Raw genomic sequence first — 6,915 nt, forward strand, 5'->3', positions numbered from 1 at the left:
GAGATCATAATCTGAAGAGACACCTGGCAATGTAATGCCCTTGGAGAGGCAGTCAGTCACCCTCCTCGATCCTAAGGTATAAAACTTGCAGCCTGTCTTGCTGCAGCCATTGTTGCTTGACTGCACTGCCTGCAGGTCTATGCAGAGGTAGCCTGAATCTTGTATATAGTTAGCAGCTTTGTTTCATGCTGGGCTTGGGTCACTGCCTGAGCTTTAACTATAACACCTCATAGTATGGAGTATGTGTGTATGCTTGGGGGCAGGGAGAGGCTAAGAAGGCTCGAGGATGATGTCATGGGCTAATGAAGACAGCATGGACAGACTTGCAAGTGATACCTCTCCCTGTCCTCTGCTGAGTGCTCATAGGAGAGGCAGGGTGGTTGTGGTGGGTAATATAGTCTGACATCATATGGCTTGAATGCCTGTTTTGATCCTGACAAAGGCAGACAGCTCAGCTCATTGCCAGCACTTGGCGAATTACAGCTGAAGCAGAAGAGATCAGAGAATATTTATGGTTCCTGTCAGATTCAGTTGGGAGGGTGAATCCAAGACAGGCATGTTCCAAAGGTTCGAGGCAGACAGAAGCATTAAATAACCAGAGGCTGCTAGTTGGGTTGGAGTGAGAAAACAAAGGTTCTTTTATTTGCTGAAGAAATGAAAATGTGCTAAAAGATGCAGCACCAAGTTAATAAGAGAAATTATTCTCCCCACCCCAGCCCACTCCTCTCTTCCCCTGCTCTCTACACTGAAGGCGAGAGCTGTAGCTAGGGATGAGTTCATTGCATGGTATGGGACACACTTACTGGCTTCATCCACTTGTCACTGCAGGCATTTCAAACATCAGTTTTCAATGTGAGAGCTCCAGCGCTGATTAGCCAGTTTATCTTGAATCCACAATTATCTAACTGTCCATAGTAGGCATTTTTACTCTGCTCATTGCCATGGTATCTGAGTACCTTGGCACCATCTGGGAGGGCACTTCTTCAACACACCGCCTTCTAGGTCTGAGAGACCCACCTATCTTTGTGTGAGAGAAGGAGAGATCTGGTAACTGCTAGGCTCCCCACCCAATCTCCATTTTTATTCAGTCTTGGGTCCCTTTAGACACTCCCACTGCACTTGGATCTCATCCCATGAGAGGATAGAGTTAAGAGGAATTCAGTCTCCATTCTTCTTGTTTGGTTTCAGAGTAGCAGCCGTGTTAGTCTGTATTCGCAAAAAGGAGGACTTGTGGCACCGTAGAGACGAACCAATTTATTTGAGCATAAGCTTTCGTGAGCTACAGCTCACTTCGTCGGATGCATAAAGTGGAAAATACAGTGAGATTTATATACGCACAGACCATGAAAAAATGGGTGTTTATCATACACATTGTAAGGAGAGTGATCACTTAAGATGAGCTATTACCAGCAAGAGAGTGGGTTTGGGGGTGAGAAAACCTTTTGAAGTATAATCAAGGTGGGTTTCTTCTTGTTTGCTCATTTCTGCCCTGTCCCCACGTTTTAAGTGAAGATGCTCAACCTCCTTAGCTACCCATGCACTCATTGATTAGGGCACTTCGGAAAGTGCTCCATGATCGTCTGCTATGACTGCCAAATCATAGAATCATAGAATATCAGGGTTGGAAGGGACCTCAGGAGGTCATCTAGTCCAACCCCCTGCTCAAAGCAGGACCAATCCCCAATTAAATCATCCCAGCCAGGGCTTTGTCAAGCCTGACCTTAAAAACTTCAAAGGAAGGAGATTCTACCACCTCCCTAGGTAACGCATTCCAGTGTTTCACCACCCTCTTAGTGAAAAAGTTTTTCCTAATGTCCAACCTAAACCTCCCCCACTGCAACTTGAGACCATTACTCCTTGTCCTGTCCTCTTCTACCACTGAGAATAGTCTAGAGCCATCCTCTTTGGAACCACCTCTCAGGTAGTTGAAAGCAGCTATCAAATCCCCCCTCATTCTTCTCTTCTGCAGACTAAACAATCCCAGTTCCCTCAGCGTCTCCTCATAAGTCATGTGTTCCAGACCCCTAATCATTTTTGTTGCCCTTCGCTGGACTCTCTCCAATTTATCCACATCCTTTTTGTAGTGCGGGGCCCAAAACTGGACACAGTACTCCAGATGAGGCCTCACCAATGTCGAATAGAGGGGAACGATCACGTCCCTCGATCTGCTGGCTACGCCCCTACTTATACATCCCAAAATGCCATTGGCCTTCTTGGCAACAAGGGCACACTGTTGACTCATATCCAGCTTCTCGTCCACTGTCACCCCTAGGTCCTTTTCTGCAGAACTGCTGCCTAGCCATTCGGTCCCTAGTCTGTAGCGGTGCATTGGGTTCTTCCGTCCTAAGTGCAGGACCCTGCACTTATCCTTGTTGAACCTCATTAGATTTCTTTTGGCCCAATCCTCCAATTTGTCTAGGTCCCTCTGTATCCTATCCCTGCCCTCCAGCGTATCTACCACTTCTCCTAGTTTAGTATCATCCGCAAATTTACTGAGAGTGCAATCCACACCATCCTCCAGATCATTTATGAAGATATTGAACAAAACCGGCCCCAGGACCGACCCTTGGGGCACTCCACTTGATACCGGCTGCCAACTAGACATGGAGCCATTGATGACTACCCGTTGAGCCCGACAATCTAGCCAACTTTCTACCCACCTTATAGTGCATTCACCCAGCCCATACTTCTTTAATTTGCTGACAAGAATACTGTGGGAGACCGTGTCAAAAGCTTTGCTAAAGTCAAGAAACAATACATCCACTGCTTTCCCTTCATCCACAGAACCAGTAATCTCATCATAAAAGGCGATTAGATTAGTCAGGCATGACCTTCCCTTGGTGAATCCATGCTGACTGTTCCTGATCACTTTCCTCTTGTGTAAGTGCTTCAGGATTGATTCCTTGAGGACCTGCTCCATGACTTTTCCAGGGACTGAGGTGAGGCTGACTGGCCTGTAGTTCCCAGGATCCTCCTTCTTCCCTTTTTTAAAGATTGGCACTACATTAGCCTTTTTCCAGTCATCTGGGACTTCCCCTGTTCGCCACGAGTTTTCAAAGATAATGGCCAATGGCTCTGCAATCACAGCCGCCAATTCCTTTAGCACTCTCGTATGCAACGCGTCCCCCCTTTTTTTTCCCAGGGACACACACACACACACAAAAACTCACTCTCCTGCTGTGAGGAAAAAAGGGGGGGGTGAGAAAGCCTGGATTTGTGCTGCACATGGCCCACCTTGATTACCATGCACATTGTAGGGAGAGTGTTCACTTTGGATGAGCTATTACCAGCAGGAGAGTGAGTTTGTGTGTGTATGGGGGTGGGGGGGTGAGAAAACCTGAATTTGTGCTGGAAATGGCCCACCTTGATTATCATGCACATTGTAGGGAGAGTGGTCACTTTGGATGAGCTATTACCAGCAGGATAGTGAGTTTGTGTGTGTGTTTTTTGGAGGGGGGTGAGAGAACCTGGATTTGTGCAGGAAATGGCCCAACTTGATTATCATGCACATTGTGTAGAGAGTTGTCACTTTGGATGGGCTATTACCAGCAGGAGAGTGAATTTGTGTGTGGGGGGGTGGAGGGTGAGAAAACCTGGATTTGTGCTGGAAATGGCCCAACTTGATGATCACTTTAGATAAGCTATTACCAGCAGGACAGTGGGGTGGGAGGAGGTATTGTTTCATATTCTCTGTGTGTATATAAAGTCTGCTGCAGTTTCCACGGTATGCATCCGATGAAGTGAGCTGTAGCTCACGAAAGCTCATGCTCAAATAAATTGGTTAGTCTCTAAGGTGCCACAAGTACTCCTTTTCTTTTTCCCCTTCATGTTATTCCCCCAGGTGATCCTACCCATCAGTTCCCTGAGGGAGTCGAAGTCTGCTTTCCTGAAGTCCAGGGTCCGTATTCTGCTGCTTACCTTTCTTCCCTGTGTCAGGATCCTGAACTCAACCAACTCATGGTCACTACCTCCCAGATTCCCATCCACTTTTGCCTCCCCCACTAATTCTTCCCAGTTTGTGAGCAGCAGGTCAAGAAAAGCTCCCCCCCTAGTTGGCTCCTCTAGCACTTGCACCAGGAAATTGTCCCCTACATTTTCCAAAAACTTCCTGGATTGTCTATGCACCGCTGTAGTGCTCTCCCAGCAGATATCAGGAAGATTAAAGTAGCCCATGAGAACCAGGGCGTTTGATCTAGTAGCTTCTGCGAGTTGCTGGAAGAAAGCCTCATCCATCTCATCCCCCTGGTCCGGTGGTCTATAGCAGACTCCCACCACGACATCACTCTTGTTGCTCACACTTCTAAACTTAATCCAGAGACACTCAGGTTTTTCTCCAGTTTCATACCGGAGCTCTGAGCAGTCATACTGCTCCCTTACATACAGTGCTACTCCCCCACCTTTTCTGCCCTGCCTGTCCATCCTGAACAGTTTATAACCATCCATGACAGTACTCCAGTCATGTGAGTTATCCCACCAAGTCTCTGTTATTCCAATCACGTCATAATTCCTTGACATCACCAGGACCTCCAGTTCTTCCTGCTTGTTTCCAAGGCTTTGTGCATTTGTATATAGGCACTTGAGATAATCTGCTGATTGCCCCTCATTCTCAGTATGAGGTAGGAGCCCTCCCCTCACAGACGTTCCTGCCTGTGCTTCCTCCCGGTATCCCGCTTTCCCACTTACCTCAGGGCTTTGGTCTCCTTCCCCCGGTGAACCTAGTTTAAAGCCCTCCTCACTAGGTTAGCCAGCCTGCTCGCAAAGATGCTCTTCCCTCTCTTCGTTAGGTGGAGCCCGTCTCTGCCCAGCACTCCTCCTTCATGGAACACCATCCCATGGTCAAAGAATCCAAAGCCTTCTCTCCGACACCACCTGCGTAGCCATTCGTTGACTTCCACGATTCGACGGTCCCTATCCCAGCCTTTTCCTTCCACGGGGAGGATGGACGAGAACACCACTTGCGCCTCAAACTCCTTTATCCTTCTTCCCAGAGCCACGTAGTCCGCAGTGATCCGCTCAAGGTCATTCTTGGCAGTATCATTGGTGCCCACGTGGAGAAGCAGGAAGGGGTAGCGATCCGAGGGCTTGAGTCTCGGCAGTCTCTCCATCACATTGCGAATCTTAGCCCCTGGCAAGCAGCAGACTTCTCTGTTTTCCCGGTCAGGGCGGCAGATAGATGATTCAGTCCCCCTGAGGAGAGCGTCCCCGACCACCACCACCCACCTCCTTCTCTTGGGAGTGGTGGTCGTGGAACCCCCAATCTCAGGACAGCGCATCTCATGCCTTCCAACCAGCGGAGTCTCCTTCTGCTTTCTCCCCCCAGACGTATCATCTGGTCCACTCTCCGCAATGGTACCTGTGGAGAGAACATGAAAACGGTTATTTACCTGTGTCCGTGTTGCTGGTACCCGGACATTCCCCCTTCTTCTTCTGGAGGTCACATGTTGCCAAGCTTCTTCACTGACCTCTTGGCTCCGCTGTGCAACCTGCTCTAAATAGATCACAGAAGTGGCATTCTCCCTTAACCCTGCTGCTGCTTTGTAGCCTCTTACTGAAACATGTGCTATGCAAAATCTGGGGCACTGGAGAAAGAGGTAAATTAAACTTTCTTGAATAACAGTTATGAATGGCACAAAGAATTTAGACAAAAGCAAATTTATTTTACTCTGAGTGGGGCAGGGATGGTTCTCCAGAAAAACCACTTCACAGTGAGCCCATTTCCATAGGTATGAGGAGATGTTGGGACTAATTCTCCACTGCTTTGCACTTGGTGTAATCATTTACAGTGGGGCCAAGAAAATGTTAAACACACCCCAATCAGAATGGTAGCATTTTACATTCACTGCAAAGGTATAAATGATGGCACAAGAGGCAATGCAAAAGAGAATCAGTTCTGCTAGGAATACAGGCTCACTAAGAAGAGGAAAGCTGGTCAAGGAGAAGGATTGATTTGTGTATAACAGTCCAGCTTTCTCTAATTAGTTTCCTTGTTTAAAACTATAAGAGCATCTAGAAGGCAGATCACTCCACTTAAACACTGGAATATTTGATTTGTGATATGCTGATATACATCCAGAGGGCTAGTCACTCCATGAGGAAATCAATTACGCTGAAACTGGGTATTTAAGCACAAGTATTTTTGTGTCTCCTGCTGGAGCTCCACGTGCTTGTAAACTTGAGGCACATCCAGTTTTGCAAACCTGTACTAACAGATCCTGGGCTTGGGCAACTGGATATTAGTTCACATGGCTTGTTACCTTATAAGCTCTGCAAATGCCAACAGTGCCTGCCTGTTTCTTAGGACACACAATAGATGCTACTCATTCTGAAAACTGAACAGGTTGTAGGATATCTTTGGTTAACCACATTCTCTTCATGTTTTTTAACATAAGATTGAGGTACCATTCTAGAATGGCATGAGTTCATTTTTACCAAACACAGCCTATGGGCAAACACATCAGCATATTTTCCACATAGCCCTCTTCAGGACACTGGGTATTTTATTTACCTTAGACCAATGAGGCAAAAGGGCATATCCAGCTACATTCCAGTAATGACAGAACGGACTCCACTGTTAAAACCAGAAGTAAAAATAATAGGGACAGATTCTTGGTGGCACAAAGGGAGTGGAAACTGGGTGTGAGTCCCCAAAAGTGGCTCCTATGCCTCTGTCCCCAGAACCCATAGCATGATGAACTCCAGCAATCCTCAGTTGTCCCTTGAAGGTCCCTTGGGGACCACAGTCAGCTAGTGCAGGTTAGAGAAACCCCCAGTCCACGGCCTGGCTTGGCAGAGAATCAGGGAGCTTTAACCAGTTCCCTGATAGCCCTATTTCTGCTGTGCCCAGCAGAGGTTGGACATAGCAGAGAATCTGACCTGTACCGTTTACCTTGATGAGTAGCTTACCTTTCCCTTGAT

Source organism: Caretta caretta, chromosome 1 (assembly GCF_965140235.1).
Source record: "Caretta caretta isolate rCarCar2 chromosome 1, rCarCar1.hap1, whole genome shotgun sequence".
Lineage (NCBI taxonomy): Eukaryota > Metazoa > Chordata > Testudines > Cheloniidae > Caretta > Caretta caretta.